Source organism: Eucyclogobius newberryi, unplaced genomic scaffold (genome assembly GCF_026437365.1).
Source record: "Eucyclogobius newberryi isolate DKJ021-1_F unplaced genomic scaffold, fEucNew1.0.hap1 SCAF_9, whole genome shotgun sequence".
Taxonomy (NCBI): Eukaryota; Metazoa; Chordata; class Actinopteri; order Gobiiformes; family Gobiidae; genus Eucyclogobius; species Eucyclogobius newberryi.
Genome location: NW_027316532.1, coordinates 9427302 through 9450687, shown reverse-complemented (window position 1 = coordinate 9450687; position 23386 = coordinate 9427302).

Below are 23386 nucleotides of genomic sequence, written 5' to 3'. Positions count from 1 at the left end.
TGTGTAGAGTGAATAAACGCCTTTGTGCATTACTGTGCCTTATAGAGACAAAACGCCGCCGTTCGCCTCCAGGTAATAATGAGCTAGCTTTCAAATAGCAATAGCAATTAGTTTTAATGAGGCTTGCTAACAATGATAAGACGTCATCGTTATAGGGCTAAAGCACGGCTATAGCGATGTGGATAGGGAAGCGATCTCAGTGGCTGGGGTCCCAAAAGAGCCAGCACACACCTGTCACCTTTAGCGTCACTCATTAGCATCGGAAGCGCTACTTGAAGCACATGTTTTCAATTCCACGGTGGGTCGCGTGTTTAGCATTGTGCAGAAGAAGCCCCTACAGATACATTTAGCCCCACTGTACATCTCTCTGAGCCATAACACTAACCTTGCATCGCTACACTAAAGCTAATTGCATTTCCTTTTCTAAAGTCTCTTCAAACTGCCCCTGCCAGAGAAAAATTAAATGAAATCAATATTTGTATTATCTTTACTATTGTAGAAAAAGCTTCAGTTGTAGTCATCTGGACTCGGTTAGAAAAAATTAGACGTTTCGACTCTCATCCAAGAGTCATTGTCAATAAAATGTATTTAATAATTGATTTATTTATTGACAGTGACTCTTGGATGAGTAGAAACGTCTATTTTTTTCTAACTGAGTCCAGATGACTACAACTGAAGCTTTTTCTACAATGGAACACGCCTGGACGAATGAGGGATTACACCGACATATTTTTACTATCTTTATCTCTTTCACCTTGATAAACGGAGAAGGTTTTTAGAAAGATGTAAACCAATGTATCATATAGGCCTACTGTTATGCATTAACTATTGGAAAAAGACAAATGAGGATGATACATATTTTAAGATTTTTAAAAAAGTATTCATTACACCTGGTTAAGGACTTCTGGTTATGACGTCGGGCTAGAGACTCTGTACGCTACTGCCGAGGTTTGGCTTGGAAATCACAGTTTCACCCATGTAATCCCAAGCAATGAGGAGAAAAAGATAAGTAAACAGGAAAGACACAAGACGGGTAACATTACTGGAGCTAAACAATGAAAGCTCACAAGCTCGCAAGGCTAGCATGGCTAACAAGCCCAGAACTCCCAAAAGCCTGCTTCCTGCTGCTTAAGCCTGGCACTGTCCCTGGTGTGGACTCTCTAGGCCTGTCCCTATCGGATGGAGGAGAGGACTTAACTTTACAACAGGTGGCCCTTACGTTGCATGAAATGCAATGTGACATGGCGTCATTGAGAGCTGAGCTCAGAGCCACGATCAACAATGCAAGGCCTCCTGATATACTTCCTGATCCGCGGTCAACCTGACGTTCCTGGCAGGTCACTCGGGCTGACCACGTCTCCTGTCGCTCGGTTGTTAGGTGTTAGGATTAGGGTTAATGGTGTCTGTTTCTCGCTTCCTGACTTCAATAGCTTTTGATCTTGTTTTTTTCGCTCTTTCTGCCATATTGCAGAACCGTTTCATGGTGCGCATGCCTTGAAAAGCATCAACAATGCAGAGAAATGTGGGAAACGTCAGGTGTTCAACAGGCCCTGCTATAAGGTCATCTTCAGTTGAAAGATGTGGAGTGGCAGAACAACCTGCTTCTCTCAAGAGAGTTCAGATACATTGTGCTGACCACCAAGAGGCCAGATGGAAACACACGGGAGGCAAAGTCCTTGGATTCTTTTCTAACATGTACAAACTGCAAATAAAAACAACCAAGAAATATTAAATCAAACAATGAAAATAACTTGTTGGTTTCAGCTGCTATGACCCGAGCTCCGTCCCAGTCAAGCCATGATTATTTAGACGTGAATACTTCTTAGTTATCGAGTGAATACCACTATCCAAGTATATTCTTTGTTTTGACATAACACTGGTAAATATTAGCTCGATGGTTTTCCTTGGTTTCGTTTGGTCGAAGGATGTAGTTGGAAATAAGATAAGATAAGATAAGATAAGATAAGATAAGATATTCCTTTATTGTCCCACATGGGGAAATTTCATTGGTGCAACGCAGGTAGATACAGAGGTAGATACAGAAGAACAGATCACTTATAGGAAGTCTGAAAAACACTTTCAGTAGATCTCCTATAAATAAATAAAAACTCCCATAGACAAATAAATAAATACCATTGCATGTGATCCCGACAGTAATTGCACATGAATATGTGTCACGACAGCACATAGATTGCACATGAATTTCACAGTAATTGCACATGAATTGCACATGAATTTCACAGTAATTGCACATACGACAGAATTGCACATCAGTATTAGGTTAGGTCAGTATTGCGACGGGATAACGTGACGATCTCCGGGTAAGACGACTGTTCTCTGCAGTTTCATGAGTTCCTCCTTTGTGGAAACGCGGTACGGCGCCGGCCGGGGGGCGGGGCCGGAGCAACGACACGACGAAAACACTCAATCCAGCCGAATAAAGTCAAAACAAGTTAATTTAAAGCGATTCCAGTGCGTGTCCCGATCGTTCGTGAAGTTCCTCTTTCATATAAACGTGTATATAAACGTGTACCGACGACACGCCGTACTTTAGCGCGGCCGGAGGGCGCGGGGGGGGGGGCTGGTGGGCTCGCTCGGAGCTAGCTCACGTCACAACAACACAACGAACGCAACGAAAAACGCTCAAATCCAGCCGAAAAAAGTCAAAAACAGTTGAATTAAAAAACTATTCCAGCGCGTGTCCCTATCGTACAGTAAAATAGAAAAAATATACTAACTATATTTACAAAATATAGGAAATAAAGCACAATAAGTGTGAGAAAGAAGAGAGAGCGTTTACACCGGGCTGCCAGCTGTACCAGCGCCTTAAATGGGTCACAAGCTTTGGCCTCACTCATTTCTTGTCATAAAAGGATTGTCTATCTTGACAAACTTCCTTCCTTTTTTCCCATATCTTCTCTTTTGCCACTCACTGTCCTCAAAGGAGTGGTAAAAGTCCTGAATGTACACTCTCGAATTCAAACCTTACTGTGATTTCATATTTGGGTTAAAATTACAGTATTTTCTTCTTTCTCTGTTTGAATTTAAAGTAAATTAATTTTTCAATGAGTCAGCCTAATGTCACTCATAATTCACAGTGCATTTTAATTATGCTTGTCTCCATTCACGTGATTTGTGCTCTTGGGAATAATTCAACAATAAAGGATGATTTAAAAAAAACAAAACTATGCATTCTTTAGATGTTTGAAATGTCATATATTACAGCAGTTAATTCAATGTTAATAACTGACATAAAGTAGAGATGACATTGTCTCCGGATTCTTCCATTTAGTTATTTTCTTACCGTATGTTTACCGTTAACTTTTCTAACAAATAAGATTTACTTTTAAATTCTCCAACACTTTTCATTTTGTACACAATTTGTATGCAAAAAAACCCAACATTATGTTCAAAAAGCGTTGCCCCATCTGCCCCACCCGCCCCACCCCTCTTCTCTCTGTCTTCCCCCCACCACTCTCTTCTCTTGCCACCCCTTTTCTTCTCTCACCCCTTCTCAACATCTTACCAATTTTTTCTCATATTTTTCTCACCCCTCCTTCACGGTTTCTCTCTTCTTTTCTTTCTTTCTTTCCCACCCATTTCTCTTCTCCCTCTCTCCCCTCATCTTCGCTTCCTCACACATTCTTTCTTTTCTTCCTCTTTCCCGCCTTTATCTTCTCTCATTAACCCTCACCTTCTCTTCTTCCCTCACTCACTCACTCCCTCTCTTTCTTTCCCTTTATCCTTTGCCACCTGTTTCTCTTCTCTCCGTCTCCCTCTTTTTCCTCACTCACTCTTTTCTTTTCTTCCTCTTTCCCATCCGTTTCTCTTCTCTTTCTCTCTCTCCCCCAAATTCTTTCTTTCTTCCTCTCATTCCCACCTGTTTTTCTCTTCTCTTGCTCTCCCCGTCACCTTCTCTTCTCTTCTCACTCTCTCTCTCTCTCTCTCTCTCTCTCTCTCTCTCTCTCTCTCTCACTCTCTCTGCCCCACCCCTCTTCTCTCTGTCTTCCCCCCACCACTCTCTACTCTTGCCACCCCTTTTCTTCTCTCACCCCTTCTCAACATCTTACCATTTTTTTAATCACATTTTTCTCCTACTCACCCCTCCTTTACGGTTTCTCTCTTCTTTTCTTTCTTTCCCATCCATTTCTTTTATCCCTCTCCCCCCTCACCTTCTCTTCTTCCCTCACTCCCTCTCTTCCTCTCTTTCTTTCCCTTTATCCTTTGCCACCTCTTTTTCTCACTCACACATTTCTTTTCTTCCTCTTTCCCATCCGTTTATCTCTCTCTCTCTCTCTCTCTCTCTCTCTCTCTCTCTCTCTCTCCCCCCCGTACATACAAGTGCATGTACAACACACTACACTGGCGCTTTCATGTGCGCCACACAGCTGTCAGCCCGGAGAGAAAGCCACTTCCATTACAGTAAGTGTGTTCTCCACTCCCACACAATTACCCCCTCACACACGCACATGCACGCGCACACGCTCATCCCACCCTGGAGTGATGCGACCAGACTATACTTTATACTTTTGTGTGTGAGAGATAGGCCAGACAGAAGAGGAGGGGCAGAAGTGTGCGACCTTTTTAAAGTGCTCACCGGCCGCGCGCCTTTTTACGGAGCAGAAATCACCAATTGACCTGTCACTTTTGCTCTGATAGCCATCTGGGGAGAGCGGGTCATGCGCATATGTCTAAAGTGCCTCTTAACCGCATTTTATGAAGCCAGAAAATGTAATCCAATAACCATTAGAGTTTGCAGCAGAGACGAGGCCCAGTCGGGAGTGATAGCACGTGTAGTTAGCGCTCTCTGAAAAGAGACAGAGACAACAGGGGAAAAAGGATGTGGATTCAACTTGTTACTTAATTTTTAGTGAGGCAGAGATGTGGTAAAAGCAGGATAGAGTAATGCACTGTGAAATTAATTTGTACTTCTTTGAATAGACCTATACGTAGAGTGCCTTCCTCTGCACACCACTGAACAGAAGTTGAGTGAGGAATATGAAATTATTTTCCTTGCCTAATGCTTAAGTGGCACTATTTATTTCTCAACCTCCAATGCACCTTTCTTCTCTTCATTCATTCATTATTCCTCCTTTCTTTCATTCTTGTATCTTTCATCTTTCCCTCAATTTTCTTCATAGAAAAAAGAGATGGCCACTCCAGAACCTTTATTCTGATGTAGTTAATGGTTACTGGTTGACTTGGCCTTGTGATTTGGATCATTGTCATGTTGGAACAAGTACGTCCCATGGGCAGCTTCCAAGCTGATGAGTGCACATTTTCCTCCAGTATTCTCTGATAACCTGCTGCATTCATCTTTCCATTTCATAAAGTTTCCAGTGCCTTTGTAGCTCACATATCCCCAAAACATAAGCAATCCACCTCCGTCTTTCACAGTAGGAATGGTGCACCTCTCATCATGGGCCTTGTTGACTCTTCTCCAAATGTAACGTTTATGGTTGTGGCCAAAAATAAAAATGTTGGACTCATCACTCCAAATTAATTTGTTTCAGAAGTTTTGAGGCTTGTCTCTGTGCCGTTTGGTGTATTGTAAGTGGGATACTTTGTGGCATTTGCGTAGTAATGGCTTTCTTCTGACAACTCGACCATTTTCCTTCAAATGCCTCCTTATTGTGCATCCTGAAACGGCCACACCACGTTTTTTCAGAGAGTCAGATGTGGCTGAAATTGTTGTTGGTCTACCTGATCTTGCTTCAAACAGAATCCCTCATTTTCCACTTCTCAATTAGAGTTTGAACACTGCTGATTAGCATTCTCTACTCCTTAGATATCTTTGTATATCCTTTTCCTGTTTTATACAGTTCAATTACCTTTGACAGTGGCTTCACACAACCCCTAACCATGAGTGAAAGAAAAGTTCATATATTCAGAAAAATTGCACAAAAAAATCACACATTTAAAATGTATATTTTATATTGATACATAAAGTTAATTTGAGCAAAAAACAATAGCTCCACTGACAACATAGAGGCAGTAAAAAGTGTGAAGGGAGGTTTTTTTTCAATTGAAAATGATGTCAGTGCACTAATACTATATCTTCTTCATAGAAACAAGCAGGTGGTGGACCAACCAGAAAAGTCACTCCGTGTACCTGTAAGTCATGCGGCCCTCTCTCTGCAGAGCTCCAGCTGAGTGATTATCACCGAGGCTAACCATACCATGCTATCTTTTTTTAGCCCTCCTCATTTGCGCCCCCCTCTTTTACCCATTCAGGTTCGCAAAGACAAATAGCACGAAGCAAAACTAATTAGTAACCAGGAACTAGTTAGGAGATGCCCTTTGAGAAGCGTGGCCTTAGGCAGGATTTAAATATAGGGCCGTAGTCAGTGACTGAGTGTGCCAGGAGTATCCCGGCCTCCCGGCACTTTGACCTTTGACCCTCATTATAGGCCTTGCATTCCTGGAGGGTTGAAGCCCCTTCCAGCACACTCTACAAGGGCACTACCAGCGCGGGCCTGCTCTGTCTCACTACCCACAAGCCACTTTGTTCAAATTAGGCACTTGAGCAGATACAGAGCAAGGACGTATACTATTACTGTACAAGATATGCTATTACTAAGCCTCTGCAATCACTGCCGCCCCACTATCCTAATATGTTTTTCATTTTTATACACAGGCTCCATCTGGTTTCTATTGGACGTAATGGGAATGGTTTTGGATGAACGATTGCTCTTTAGATTTCGCCTGAAACTAATTGTGTGGGAAGAGCTAGAAATAGCCCCAGTGATAGTCTGAAGTTGAGTTACTGGTATTTGGTGAAAAACATGATATTGATTTAAAACAAAAGATTCAAAATTGCTCTTCATGAAGTAGACTTTTTGTTTACTGGCTAGGTTTAGTATTATAGGTAATAATTCCATTCCTTTTTATTCCAGTTAGTCCTATGATTAGTTTGGGCCAACTCTCTTACCAGTAGAAAACATGAATTCTACTTTTAGCCAATTATTTGCTTTAAAACACACTATTTACCATAAGCTCTAAAAGAAGACATAGCAGCATTATGTGGACCAAGTCCAAGGACAAGGTTGCTCTTTCTAGTTCACATTCTAGAATTTCATATGTCAACATTTTGGATGGAGGTCATATCGAATGATCCTCAGATGTGTTCTTATTTGTTTGGTATTTGCGCCACAAACATGACATACTAATGTTATCGTGTAAAGTATCATGTCTTTAGGGTTGAAAAATGACATCACATTCTGAAGCTTTTGTGAGAAAATGATTAGACTTTTGCATATTTATACTAACAGAGAAGACGTTGACCTTTGAGACAGTTTTTGTTTCATGTGGATAGGCCAAGCGATATTAACCATAAACCAGGTCAATCTACAATGGGATATTAGAACTCCTGCTCAATTTTAAACTATAGGTAGTCCAGAATGACAATCAAATCTTGACCCATATTGCCTTGTAATTATATTCATTCAAAATTATCATTAATTGCATAAAAAGGTGGTGGCCGGAGCATTCACAAAGTTCTTGAATTAATGTTAGTAGGGTTTTGACAAAAGTACAGTTTCAACACATGGTGGTCACTGTGTTACCCTTGATAATAATGAGAACTGTAAGTCTTGCTCTGTAAAAGGCGCTCTATAAATAAAATGTACTTACTGATATTGCTGGATGCCCCTCTCTAAATATTTATTCTTGCGTCTGGATTTGCGCTGCCTTGTGACACCCTATTAGTCTAGTTTGAGAACACAAGCACAAATCTTCACAGTTTGTTGGTATTTTTTATGTTTTTCTGCAATATCATAATTGTCCACTAGGTCTAGATTTGATCAACTGTATGCGATGACATTTCCACAGTAACGACATGACTTGACGCCGGTTTGAGCAATGTCGAGGCTTTTACTCTAACGCAGTGAAGTTTTCTCTCGTTCCTCCCGTCGCACAGGTGTTTGTGTGCTCTGAAGTGCCCTTGACTGGGAGCGTGCGTCCTTATTTTATATCTGCTTTTAATTGCGGTCGCTGAGAGTAAAGCCCCTCGCTCCGCTGCCCCCCTCTGTCTCCTATGAGTTGATCATTCTCATCACCGCAAACAGACGCGCTTTACATTCATTAGCACAACACTCAAAGCAATCAGGCCACAGCGCCAGGGGCAACGGGCCTCTTTAAAAAATCACATTGCCTAATAGTAGTGTTGTATAATTATATGCCATTAACATCTATCAAAATGCTCTCCAACACACCAAGCCTATTAGCAGTGGACTCGTGTGCTCTTGTGTTGCTTCTAATGCTTGTGTTGCTAATAGCGTCTTACATTAGTTACCAGTATATTATTATTATTCGTGTTTTTATTGCTTGCCTGTGTGTTACATAAAGACCCGAAGTACAATCTGCACTTATGTACTTTACCATTGTTAATTAAATTAGCATTATTGCACACACCACTGCTTTGGGCTAAAATGCTTCATTAAAAACAACTGCGTTTTAAAGAAATGTAATTAGTTGATTCATTAAATCCATAGAAATGAACTGTGCTGCCACCTGAACAAATGAACAATGGGTTCGGTAAAGCCACAGAGGAGTCATTGGAGGAGGAAGTGATTACCATATTTAGGTGAACAGTAGAATCTGGCATTTGGTGACCTCAGATTTGCCTAATCGTGCCATGCCTATACAGCTCATAATGGTACTTACGGTAATGCTATAGTACGGTTTAAACACATTTGCCTTAGCATGCATTAAATGGCCCTATTTTTCATGCAAACATTTTCATCCTTTCTGTCTTAACTTGTATGCTAATTACTTTGGTTTATTTTATTATAGCTGTTATTATACAAAGCTGCTGCAGTGTATAGAGAACAGTTTTGGGTAGTGTTACTTTTAAAAAATAACTTAAATTACCTGGTTTCTGTACTTCAAAACTGACTTACTGCACCATCTTGTGAAAGAAGTAGTGATGCTGAAGATTACTTTAGTAAGTGACCAGGAGGAGGGTTGTGTCTGAGGAAAAGAATATCTGCTGTAGCTTTATTTTATCTTGAGACTTTGGGAGTGAATACATCAGCGCCTCTCCACATAAAGTCAAAACTCCTATTGCTATTAACCAAGCAGTGGCTCACTTTTCCTCCACACTCAGTTTGTAAATACGCATTGACTGAGGCTTGAGTGTGGAGTGGAGGTGGTGTAAGGGTCTGCATGGGCGGATGAGAGGCTGCGCGATGGAAGGAGCTGCCGTACGTGAGGTAAGGAGGTGCCGTAAGGTTTTGTGTGGGCAAGAGGAGGAGCTGTTTGTGAGGTATGGAGCTGCCGTACGCGAGGTAAGGAGGAGCCGTAAGGTTTTGTGTGGGCAAGAGGAGGAGCCGAAGAGGAGGAGCCGTTCGTGAGGTAAGGAGGTACTGTTAGGTTTTGTGTGGGCAAGAGGAGGAGCCGTTCGTGAGGTAAAGAGGTGCTGTAAGATTTTGTGAGGGCAAGAGGAGGAGCCGTTTGTGAGGTAAGGAGGTGCCGTAAGGTTTTGTGTGAGCAAGAGGAGGAGCCGTTCGTGAGGTAAGGAGGTGCCGTAAGGTTTTGTGTGGGCAAGAGGAGGAGCCGTTCGTGAGGTAAGGAGGTTCCGTAAGGTTTTGTGTGGGCAAGAGGAGGAGCCGTTCGTGAGGTAAGGAGGAGCTGTAAGGTTTTGTGTGAGCAAGAGGAGGAGCCGTTCGTGAGGTAAGGAGGTGTCGTAAGGTTTTGTGTGGGCAAGAGGAGAAGCAGTTCGTGAGGTAAGGAGGCACCGTAAGGTTTTGTGTGGGCAAGAAGAGGAGCCGTTGGAGGTTCCGTAAGGTGCAGCAAAGGTTCTACAGGGCAGATGAGGAGTTGATAACATAATAGCACTAAATTCCCTGGGGAAACAGAACTAACCTGTTATGGTACTTGTTTCTCAAATAAGTGATTTGAGCTCTTGATGCGTGATGCCCCAACACTGATGGAGAATGTCTCAAAAATCACTCTATGTGGTACAAATGTGTATCAAGTTCCGATTTTACACGTTCACTTTAAAGGCGTAATGGACGATTCTTTGGCCCAAATCTGAGTCTTATTTCCTCGTGGCGTGGACTGCGATTAGTCCTGCCACGTATCAATCATAAAACTCACTTACCGCTCACCTGCAGCCTCGTTCTGGCTCGTCCCCAGGAGAGCAGCACGTTTCCTTGTGTCCAAGCGCATGGATCTATCATAATATAGTTCCCTCAGTGTACGGGACAAAATTAAGACAGAGAAAGACAGTTCGAGCTGACTCAGAAGAGACGGAAATCTACGGAGACGAGAGATGCGATGCGATCCGTCGCGCTAGTAAACAAACGCACTTCTATCCGCGATGCTCTTGTGCAGGTCCGCGCGGGGGAGTACATAAACATATATTGTGTTTGATAAAGGAAACAAACACAAACTGTATCTGTATTTAGCTATAGTACAAGGTTGTTCTTTTTTTACAATATATTACAATTTCTGTCCAACTTTACTCCAATAATTATAATGAAAGTTGCACAGTGCGGCTTTAAATTATCCTTCATAAAATTATAGCATGATCTACTAGAGCACAATTATTCACACATTTCTTTTGAATAACTCCAACTTTTCAACTTTTTCCACAAATGATATTTTCAGGTTTGTGAGAGTGAAGTCAGAACTGCCTCGCACAGGTTGGAGTATTAACGAAGCCGAGAGTGAATTATAAAACCCAATGATGTCTTATTCCTCTAATCTTCCGATGTGAGACTTAGGTGTGGCACATTTAAACAAACAGGCTTTAACTCATTACTCCGCTGCATCTCTCAGAACTGCTTCTACCACGGCAGATCCATAATACTAATGAGCAATTAGGCTTTTGTTTTGCTCGCTGATTTAGCCGATTCACCAGCCGTTGTTGCTTATGAGCTGTAAGCCTCCTTTTATTCCTTATTATAGCAGCCCGGCTCTCGCTCGCAGAAAACGGCAGAACATTACAATATTTGGCAAAGCATACAAGGCGTGTAATGACAAAATCTGTATTCATTCCGTGAGCACAAATTAATCACGCCTTCCTGTGCTACATTTCCAATGCAAATGTGCTTCAACATGTTCTGTCCCAGTTTGGACTTTATGCGTCGGAAATGGTTGGAGCGGTGTGGCTTCACAGATGGAGCTGCATAGTGGATCAGGCGAACAGCATTACTAACCATCTCGGATTAGGACGGGTGCTGTTGATGTGTTGTATGTATTCAGGCGAGCGCAGGGTCAAAGCCACATCGCACGCCTTTGGATTCAGTCTTATTGCTGCTTCCGCTCAGACTCTGCGTTTTGGATGAAGTTTAACCATGTCACTTGTCTTTGGTCAGGATTATTAAAAAACACAATTGAAAAAGAAAAAAGAAAACATTAAAAGAAAAGTTTAAACACACAGATACTGGTCATATATAGTATAGTATAGTATGGATGTGCGTACTTAAATAAATATTATATATGTGTTTTTTTTCTACTATATAGTTATAATCTATGACACATACAGTAGGTCTTTATTTTATATTTTGGCCATTTGAAATTACAATATTGATCTAAACCACTCACACTTCATGGTGAATGCCATCACAACAAATATCGCTCTGCCGGACAATGCGGTCACCCCCAACTCTGGTTAGCTACAGTTCATGGTAGCCAGCAGTGGATTTTAAAAATGTGGACAAAAATGGCTGCTGAAACCTCTATCACAGTTTAAGAAAAATAACTGTGATAATTTTCACAACAAAGGGCCTTATAGGCAAATAAAGATGACTCAAACATGCATGAATCACATGAAATACAATTTTGGTTTGGTCAGTGAGAATGGGAACCAATGATAACATGTTTTTAAGCTCTTAAAATACATTTTGCATCTCACGTCCCCTTTAAACCATAAGACTTCTCAAACTTTGGCTATGTAAACTGCCAACTCATCAATCCTTAGAAAAATGTTGTGCTGCTTAAACAGTGGATCTAATGATTGGTTCTCCTTTTGTTCTGACGGCCCTCAAATCTTGTCCAATGTTATTTCAGTCTCGGTCTTGATAGTTGGTTTTGTCCTTCTGATCAATTCCTGCGATCAATAATGTTTTTTGTGCTGCAGCCAAAAGCACATTATAGGTATCCATCAATTGTTTCCATTGTTTGAGTTGTACAAATGGAAAGTCGATGTTGATAGTTTGCAGCGCTTCATTCACCTCAGTCCATTATTTATGTACAAGACACATGGTTGGGATGTGCTGTGCAGTTTCTCCCACAACTCGTAATTCCCACAAAACACCATAATACATTTTTCTCCCAAAAATTATTTCCAAGCATTAGATTTTCTGCTTCCCCATTGGGATGTGCATATGTTCCCATATGTTCATCTGTTTAATAATTTCCTTTTTTTTCTTCTTTTTTTTTTGAGCCGACAGACCCAGTTAACTATTAGGTCTTAAAATCTGTATTAACATTTACATTTTGTGGCTGCTCATGTTTCTGTTGATGCCATCATCTCTAACCATCTCCCATTTACAGTTGATGTGTTGTCTGTATTCATACTAGTGCCGGGGTCAGACCTCCAGCTGCTGCCTTTTATTCATTGTTTTTGCCCCGCCGCTGCCGCTCACTGCTGTGTGTATGTATGGGAAGTAAAATGTCACAGTATTAAAGGTCTGGGTCCATCATGCATTCACGCCAGAGCTGGTTAAAGTTACGGGAACATTGCGCATGGTTGAGGCGATGCTTGTTATACATCAGGTCTTTGCCTCCGCTGCCCTTTGGTGTCAGAGAGCGATGGGTTTGAACACAGAGGGATTAGATGCTCACGACGCAGCAGCACGTTCTCATTGTGTCACGCTAACAGTGTCCACATAGGGGCACTTTGAACGGGAATAAAGCCACTGTACTTTGTTTATTAAATGTAATTTAAGTATCCTGGTGGAATAATAAGTGTTCTGTTTAGGCCAAATTGACGGTAATTACTTTGAAAAACACATGATTGTACTCAACATTTTGTTTGTAAGCTTGAGGTACGTTGTTATCTTTTTTTGTTTTTATTGGGATTTTATTGCACACTTGTTTTATGAAGCACTTTCAATTACTTTGTGTACAATTGTGCTTGTTACATTTTTATATTTCTGCTTTGTTTGTTTTTTTAATGACAAAAGGCCACATAAATATATACACATACATTCAAATTTGACATTTTTGAGCTACTTTGTTCCCTCATCAAAAACTCTTTCAAATTTCCACGATTTGTGATGTCATAGGTAGAGCTCTGGAGGTCTGCATAGCGGTTTTAAAGTTCATAAGTCATTGCCAGACACATTTTGGGGATTTTTTCTGTCAAATAGTCTAGCTTTCAGTAGATGCATTATCATCTGATGGTCGGCAGTTCGAACCCTGCTTGGACCAATGCATACTGCTGTTGTGTTGCTTTCACCCAGAAATTTCACCCACCATCAATGTACTGTATAAAAGTAGTGTGTGAGTAGTACCGGATATTGGTTGTTGAAGGTGTGATGACGTCACAGACCTGCAGCCTTGCTCACGTCAGTCTGTCCCAGGGCTGCTGTGGCTATAGTAGCTTACCACCACAGGTATGGAGTGAATGAATCATACCAGAAATTGTAAAGGGGCATTATTTACAGATTCTGCTAGGTCATGAAGCACTCCACAAACTTACTGCATGTCATTGACGCACAGAGTTGCCCATATTGCAGCTGTGCAGTGTTTAGTTTAACAAGTCCTATTGTTCTACTCATACAGTATGTTAGCTTGCACCACACACCCAAATCAGTGAATAAACTTGTCTTGTCACCAGCCTGCACTTCCTCTGCTCCACTCAGAGTTCATGAAGTGTTGAAATACTACCTCCGCTGTCAGACCAGCTCTTCCCCTTCTCTGTACCAATGCCACTCAGGTTGTTCAAATCGCTTTCCGAGTCCCTGGCAGTAGCAGATTTGGCCCCGGGCGAACATTTATTAGCTGTTACAAGCACCTCTTACCTGTTAGGGCACATTTCTTGCACTTGCACTGCATTACTATGTTTGTCTGGGTCCATTGTACAGACGGCATCAGCATCTATTATTAATGTGCGGCGATAAGCGTCGGACTTAGAGACATCCCAGTGAGAGGCCAAGTTCTGCTGTCATTTAGACCGTCACTGTTGGGAACCCTCCAGTGTGTAACAATATGAACTCCACTACAGTCTGTGAATGCGTCACTGTTTTAAACGCTGTATGTCTTTGGTGCTGTGTCCATGCAGTATTTGTCCACAGAGAATATGTATATGACTACTTCAATGATGGGGATAATCCTTTGGAATGGCAATGAAATGCAAGGCAGCAATAAACATTGATTGACTTTATGGCTATTAAAATGAGCACATCCTATAGAATGCAATGTTGAAATAGCTGGGAGTAAAAAGAGGACTGTATACAGGTGAAAAAATAAAATGTTATAGGTTCTTGCGTAGGCAGTTGCGTGAAACACAAGTTTGTGGCCCTGTGAGAAGTGGCTGAAGCTAGACAAAACGAGAAACTGCCACTACACTGTGTTTTAACGGCTCTTTGTGAGTTTGGCTGGTGTTAGACGCATTATGCTTTGAAAGTACACTGCCGGCCCCCCAAAAAAGTTGCCACCTGGACTCAACTAAGCAAATGGTACAAGCCTCCCATTGAATCATTGGTGCATGATTGTCTTCAAGCTGCAACACAGTATTTTAATCCAACTGATGCAGAGAGCGGCTTCTCTTTCTGAAACAACCATGTGGAAAGACAAATCCTGTGGTCACGGAAAAGATGTTAGTATGTTTGAGAAATTTTCATATCATTAGCATTAAGCAGAGACAACATCTAAGGAGAAGAAGAAACTAATCTACTACAGATCTGAGATTCTTTGGAGAAGGTTTTGTGCAGTGGTCACACTTTCATCATTAGTATAAGATCTGGAATTAAATACATTTTTTGACATTGCTAAAGCTTTTTGAAACAATTCCATAGAAAATGTGTGCAAAGCTAAAGGCAGTCCAACAAAATATGAGAATAAGATAAGATAAGATAAGATAAGATATTCCTTTATTGTCCCACATGGGGAAATTTCATTGGTGCAACGCAGGTAGATACAGAGGTAGATACAGAAGAACAGATCACTTATAGGAAGTCTGAAAAACACTTTCAGTAGAAGATCTCCTATAAATAAATAAAAACTCCCATAGACAAATAAATAAATAAATACCATTGCATGTGATCACGACAGTAATTGCACATGAATATGTGTCATGACAGCACATAGATTGCACATGATTTTCACAGTAATTGCACATGAATTGCACATGAATTCCAACAGCAATTGCACATATGACAGAATTGCACATCAGTATTAGGTTAGGTCAGTATTGCGAGTGTTCAGTACTAACAGTTTTTGTTATAAAGTCTGACAGCAGCAGGAAGGAAAGACCTACGGAACCTTTCCTTCACACATCGAGGGTGGCTCAGTCTCTCACTGAAGCTGCTCTCCAGAGCGGACAGAGTGTCCTGCAGGGGGTGACACTCATGGTCCAGCATAGATGTGAATCTAGCCAGGACCCTCCTGTCCCCCACCTCCTGCACCGAGTCCAGAGCACAGCCCAGGACGGAGCTGGACTTCTTGATGACTCTGTCCAGCCTCTTCCTCTCCCTCTCTGTGATGCTGCTGCTCCAGCAGGCCACACCGTACAGGAGGGCTGATGCCACCACAGAGTCGTAGAAGGTCTTCAGGAGTTGCCCTGTCACTCCAAAAGACCTACGTCTCCTCAGGAGGTAGAGCCGACTCTGGCTCTTCCTGTACAGTGCGTCTGTGTTATGAGTCCAGTCCAGTTTGTGGTTCAGATGAACACCCAGGTACTTGTATGAGTCCACTCTCTCAATGTCCCGTCCCTGGATGTTCACTGGTGAGGGGGCAGTGGGGTGGCGTCTGCGGAAATCCACCACCATCTCCTTGGTCTTCCCCGCGTTGATGAGGAGGTGGTTCCGCTGACACCAGTCCACAAAGTCCTGCGCCAGTCCTCTGTACTCCGCGTCATCGTCGTCCGTGATGAGTCCGATGATGGCAGAGTCGTCAGAGAACTTCTGCAGGACACAGCTGTCCGTGTCATGTCTGAAGTCTGCAGTGTAAAGGGTGAAGAGAAAGGGCGCGAGGACAGTGCCCTGGGGCGCCCCCACACTGCAGGTCCGAGTGTCAGACACACAGTTCCGGGCTCTCACAAACTGGGGTCGGTCTGTGAGGTAGTCCAGGATCCACTCTGCCAGGTCATACTCCACACCAGCCGTCTCCAGCTTGTCCCTCAGGAGCAGCGGCTGGATGGTGTTGAAGGCGCTGGAAAGATCGAAGAACAGAATCCTCACAGAGCTGCCAGGCTTTTCCAGGTGAGAGAGAGAGCGGTGCAGCAGGGAGATGACAGCGTCCTCCACTCCGATGCCAGACCGATATGCAAACTGCAGCGGGTCCATGGCTGAGCTCACGGTGGAGCGGAGGTGGTCCAGGACCAGCCGCTCCAGTGTCTTCATCAGGTGGGACGTGAGAGCCACTGGCCTGAAGCTGTTGAGGTCTTTGGGGCGCGGTGTCTTAGGCACAGGTACCAGACAGGAGGTCTTCCAGACCTGTGGTACCACCCTCAGCTTCAGGCTCATGTTGAAGACATGCTCCATAACTCCACACAGTTCATCTGCGCAGGACTTAAGGAGCCTGGGGCTGATGCCATCAGGTCCTGCTGCCTTCCTCACTTTAATCCCCTTCAGCTCACTCCTCACCTGTGCTGCTGTGACAGTCAGTGGTTGGCAGGGGGACCGTGTGCTGGGGGGATGGGTGAGTCCAGGCGAAGTGGGGAGCTGATGGTCCGGGGCAGATAAGCGAAGAGGAACAGATGCAGGGCATTGTCCAGCTGTGGAAGAGGGAGCATGCAGCTGTGCAGGGGGAGGGGCGGGTGACCGATCAAACCTCAAGAAGTGAGCATTTAAATCCACCCACTGTAGATCCCCCTCTGTCTGGGCAGGGGGGATTTTGAAGCCCGAGATGGTTTTCAGGCTCCTCCACACTCCCTGAATGTTCTTTTGCTGCAGCTGCTCCTCCATCCTCCTCTTGTAGCCGGCCTCAGCCTGCCTGATCTTCCTCCTCAGCTCCTTCTGCACAGTCCTCAGCTCCTCCTTGTTCCCTGACCTGAAGGCTCTCTTCTTCTCCTTCAGCAGAGCCTTCAGTTCACGGTTAATCCATGGCTTGTTGTTTGGAAAACACAGCACCGTCCGGGAGGGAACAATGTTCTCAAAACAGAAGTTGATGTAGTCCGTGATACACTCTGTGTTGGTGTTGATGTCCTCCCCATGTGGGTCATAAAGCTCAGTCCAGACAGTGGTGCTGAAGCAGTCCCTCAGAGCCTCCTCGCTCTCAGCAGACCACATCCTCACCTCACGGGACACCACAGGCTGCCTGCGCACGATGGGTTCATACACAGGCCTCAGATGTACAAGGTTGTGGTCCGAGCTGCCCAGGGGAGGGAGGGGGGAAGAAGAATAAGCCTCCTTGGTGTTGGCAAAAAACAAGTCCAATGTTCTATTCTCTCTGGTGGGGCAGGTAACATACTGGGTGTATGTTGGTAGAACAGAAGAGGGAGAAGCGTGGTTAAAGTCACCAGAGATGAGGAAGAGAGCCTGTGGATGCTGTGTTTGCAGCCTACAAGTGCAGGAGAGCAGTGCTTCACAAGCATTTTCAGCATTGGCAGACGGGGCCACATAGACTGCGATCAAAATCACATGTGAGAACTCCCGGGGCAGATAATGTGGCCTCATGCCAATAGCCAATAGTTCAATATCCTTGTTACATAGCTGCTCCCTCACTGTGCAGTGTTCGGGTTTGGACCAGCTCGTGTTCACATACACCGCCAGACCTCCACCTCTTTTCTTCCCGGATTCTCTCGTTCTGTCCGCCCGCAGCAGATGAAAATTGTCCAAACCTACAATAGAGTCTGGCATTTCTGCTGTTAACCAGGTCTGTGAAAATCAAGACGCTGCTGTCCCTATACATCCTCTGGGACCGCATGAGGCTCGCTATTTCCGTCATTTCATTTTGAAGGGACCTCACGTTACCCATGACTACGGCGGGAACCGACTTCTTGTTTGTCCCTCTCTTCTCTCGGAGTTTACGTCCAGCCCGTCTGCCTCGTTGCGTTTTCCTTAGGATGTCCGCCGGGATAACGTGACGATCTCCGGGTAAGACGACTGTTCTCCGCAGTTTCATGAGTTCCTCCTTTGTGTAAACGCGGTATGGCGCCGGCCGGGGGGCGGGGCCGGAGCCGGGGGACTCAGAGCCAAGGCACATCGCAACGACACGACGAAAACACTCAATCCAGCCGAATAAAGTCAAAACAAGTTAATTTGAAGCGATTCCAGTGCGTGTCCCGATCGTTCGTGAAGTTCCTCTTTCATATAAACGTGTATATAAACGTGTACCGACGACACGCCGTACTTTAGCAAGGCAAGGCAAGGCAAGTTTATTTGTAGAGCACATTTCATACACAAGGCAATTCAAAGTGCTTAACACAGCAGGAAAAATGCATTCAAATCACAAAGAAATTACAGAAATACAATAAAATTTACTAAATTAAAAATTATCAATCCAACTGATTTTCTAAACTAATAAAATCACAAACAAAAGAGAAGAGTGCAAAGATAAAAATTAACTACAATAAAATTAACTAAATTAAAAATTATCAATCCAACTGATTTTCTAAACTAATAAAATCACAAACAAAAGAGAAGAGTGCAAAGAAAAAATCCCTTCAGTCATATGCGCAGCTAAACAAAACTGTTTTTAGCTTAGATTTGAACATTGTCAGAGTAGAAGCCTGTCTCACATCTTCAGGAAGACTGTTCCAGATTTTAGCTGCATAAAACTGAAACGCAGATTCCCCATGTTTTGTCCTGACTCTGGGCACCAGCAGGAGGCCGGTCCCTGAGGTCCTCAGAGTCCGAGATGGTTCATATGGCACTAACATATCCAAGATGTACTTTGGTGCTAGGCCATGGAGAGACTTGTACACAAGCAGAGCTGCTTTAAAGTCTATTCTCTGAGCCACAGGGAGCCAGTGCAGAGACCTGAGAACAGGACTAATGTGCTCATACTTCCTGGTTCTGGTCAGGACCCGAGCAGCAGCGTTCTGGATATACTGCAGCTGTTTTACAGCTCGTTTGGAGAGACCAGTGAGCAGGCCGTTACAGTAGTCTAATCTACTGGAGACAAACGCGTGGATAAGTCTCTCTAAATCTGGTTTTGACAGTATATTTTTGATTTTGGCAATGTTTTTTAGATGGTAAAAAGCTGCTGATGTTATTGATTTGACGTGGCTATTAAAGTTCAAGTCTGAGTCCATTATCACCCCCAGATTTCTAACTTGGTTTGTAGGTTTTAGAGCGAGACTCTGGAGGTGACCGCTAACACTTTCTCTTTGTTTCTGTGGGCCAAAAACGATTATTTCAGTCTTGTCTGAGTTCAGCTGGAGAAAGTTGTTTTGCATCCACAAACTGATCTGTTGGATGCAGTGACAGAGTGAATCTACTGGTCCATATTCACCTGCCGTTAGTGAAACATAGATCTGAGTGTCGTCTGCATAATTGTGATAGGACACATTTTCACTGCGTATCAACTGACCCAACGGCAGCATGTAGAGGTTGAACAGAAGGGGACCCAGGACTGACCCTTGGGGCACTCCACAGGTCAGGGTCATGTGGTCTGAGACACAGCTACCAATTTCAACAAAGTACTTCCTGTCTTCCAGATATGACCTTAACCAGTTTAGGGCAGTGCCAGTGATGCCCACCCAGTCCTCTAGTCTCTGTAAGAGGATCCCATGATCGACAGTGTCAAAAGCAGCACTCAGATCTAACAGAATTAAGACTGAGGCTTTGCCCGTGTCAGTGTTCAGGCGGATGTCATTTGTCACCTTGACAAGAGCAGTCTCAGTGCTGTGATGAGGTCTAAAACCTGACTGAAAAACATCAAATGAGTTGTTTATTAAGAGGAAATCTGTGAGCTGTTGGTAAACAACCTTTTCAAGGACTTTGCCCCAAAATGGCAGATTAGAGATGGGCCGGTAATGACTCAGTACTGCGGCATCAAGACTGCTCTTCTTTAGGAGAGGCTTTATGACCGCAGTTTTCAAAGACATTGGGAATGTTCCAGATTGAAGCGACATGTTAACTATGTGAGTGAGTGGTGCTAACAAACTGTTCAGCACAGACTTTAGAAATTTGGTGGGTAACACATCAAGGCAGCATGTAGATGAACTCAGACTGGTGATGATCTCATGGACAGTTTTGTCAGTTACTGGTGCAAAGTGAGTTAGCTCTAAGTGTCTTGGTGGTTTTAGGGTAATTGTTTGCATTGTGGGATTTATAGCATTTTTAATGCCCTGAACTTTGTCATTAAAGAATAAAGCAAACTCATTACACTTGGATGTGGAAATGAGTTCTAACGGCAGCTGAGCTGGAGGGTTTGTTAATCTGTTTACTGTGGCAAACAGGACACGCGAGTTGTTACTGCAGCTTCCAATTATTTCAGAAAAATATCTTTCCCTAGTTCTACATAATATTAGGTTGTACATGTTCAGCTTTTCTTTGTAAATCTCTTTTTGAACCTGGAGCTTTGACTTGCGCCATTTCCGTTCGGCCCTGCGGCACTCCCTTTTCTGTGCCCTGACTGAATCATCATTTCTCCACGGCGCCTTCTGCTTATTTTTAACCATTTTAGCCTTTATAGGGGCGATGGTGTCCAGAACATTCAAAACACTAGATGTAACAGAGTTCAACAAATCATTTACATTAGAACATGAGACATTTTCAAAGTTTATCATTTCCATAAACAGTGCACCTGTGCCATCACTTATGTGTCTCCTCTGAACAACTGCAGGACCAACCGGAGGTTTGGGAGAAACAGACAGGTCAAAGAAGACACAGAAATGATCAGACAGAGCAACATCGATCACATTAACATTTGAAATATTTACCCCCTTTGTAATTATGAGATCTAGAGTGTGTCCTTTGCTGTGGGTGGGGCCTCTCACATGCTGAGTAAGACTGAAGGTTTCAAGGACAGCATCAAGCTCTTTAGCGTTTCTGTCACAAATATTATCAACATGCACATTGAAATCACCTGTAATGACCAAACCATCAAAGTCTGTGCATATGACTGAAAGCATCTCAGTAAAATCATCAATAAAACTTTGGCAGTGCTGGGGAGGCTTGTATAAAACAATGAAGAGAATGGATGGAGACCGTTTTAGCTCCATTTTAAAGGATACATACTCAAATGATGAAAACACCCCAAAAGACAACCTGTTTCAGATTCAAACTTAAAGTTGGGTGGAGCAGATTCTATCAGAACTACATTTCCTGTGTTTTTGTCAAGCCATGTTTCAGTTAAAAACATAAAATCAAGATTATAAGAAGAAATAAAATTATTAATTAAGAGAGATTTGTTACATAAGGATCTGACATTTAGCACAGCAAGTTTCAGACTAGTTTCAGTGAGACTGGGCTTTATCTTTTCACAGGGAATATGAATCACATTTCTCAGATTGGGCCTGACTCGCATTTTGTTTTTCCATCTGTGTGATGATGTGGCTACAGAAATAGCACTAGGGGGGGCTCTTTTTACATAGGGCCCCGGGTTGGTTTGATTTTTAATGTGACAATAAGTCCCGGCAACGCTGAGACCCAGTGCATCCTAGCTATGGGAGATACCAGGTGAAAGGCGAGGTTGGATGGGGGGTGGGGCTTTTGTAGCCAAGGAGAGTTTGGGACCAGGTGAGAGGCGAGGGGGGATGGGTGGTGGGGCTTTTGTTGGTGTAGTCGGCATAGCCCTTGCTATATTGGGCGTGAGTGGAGCCATCTTAATGCCTGATTTGATCAGACTTTCAAAATGGCTGGGAAGGCCCATGGGTGAGAGTGGAGATGAGAAGGAGAATGATGAATCTTTAGTGGGAGTAGATGTTGCAGGGGGAACCCAGGGCTGGTGTGAAGGCAGGGGCGATGACAGGGATGTTGTTGGGCTTGTCACAGATGGGTCCAAGGCCTTTGAAGATTGTTCCTTTGCTGGAGGCGGTGGAGGTGAATGTGGAGCAGCTGGAGCTGAATCCTTTGCTGGTGGTGGTGGAGCAGCTGCTGATGAATCCTTTGGTGGAGGCTGAGGTTGTGGTGCTTTTGATGTTGAAACATTGGCTCGGTCTCTGGCTGATGGAGCAGGAATTCTTCTCTCATTCCTCTCTTCTCTAACTATCTGCTCAGGACCCTGTCCAGGCCCAGTCCAATGCCTCAGAGCGTGGAGCAGGTTTTCTGTCAGCACCCTCACTCCACCTCTGCATAGGTGGGGGGCATTTCTCTTAAACAGGTCCTCTCGTTTCCAGAATAGATAGAAGTTCTCAATATAGTGTAGTCCTCTCGGGGAACACTCTTTGGACAGCCATGTGTTCAGCTGAAGAAGCCGGCTAAACTTGTTTATCCTCCTGTCGATGTTTGGAAGAGGTCCACTTATGAATGTTTTGATTTCCATTTTATCAAGCACGTCGAATAACTTCAAGAAGTCTTTTTTCAAAACTTCAGTCTGTTCCCGCCGCATGTCCACTGCACCCACGTGCACAATCAGCTGTTTAGCTCCTCCATGCTTAGCCATAATATTTGGAAGGAGTGACGTTATCTCAGAAACAGTGGCGCTTGGAAGAGAATGTGTGTTTATCTTTTCATGCGTCACGTGACTTATCGCGCCGTCCCCAACTAAAACAATCTCCGTGACCTTGGCTTGTGGCACAGTTCCTCCTTGCTGTATTTTGGCCACGTCATCTTTCCTTTTTTCCATTTAATTCCATCTCTGAAAGTGGTAAAAATCTGTTGGTGAGCTGTATTTTAGGTGACTTCACGTTATCTTTGTATCGTTTAGGCTTTGCTCCAAGTTTGTTCCAAGAAACAGCCTGGTCTTTCTGGTTTTTTGACAGTTTTGGAAACGACACAGAGTCACTGCGGTTTAGGTTGAAAGTAGCAGTTTTTCTTGTAAAAAGTGTGCTCTTCTTACCGTCGGTTGACACAGGAATGGTATCGTGAAGAACTTTTTCAGATTCCAAAACAAATATCCGTGTTTTCAGCTCATTAATTTCTTGTTGATATTTCCGACAGCGTTCACAGTCTTTCTCCCTTCTTCTCACGGACATGTCGCTGGCGTCAGATATGTCGTTAAAACTGGAAAAATTTTCTTAAAATCCTTGGTTTACTTGAAAAAGTCTAAAGCAAAAATGTTTGGAAGACAAAAACTGATTAAAAAGCAAAATAAATAAGGAAAGCAGCGATAGCAAGCGGAGCGAGCAAAAAAAGCGTGTGCACTCTTCGGAAGCTGTAATTTA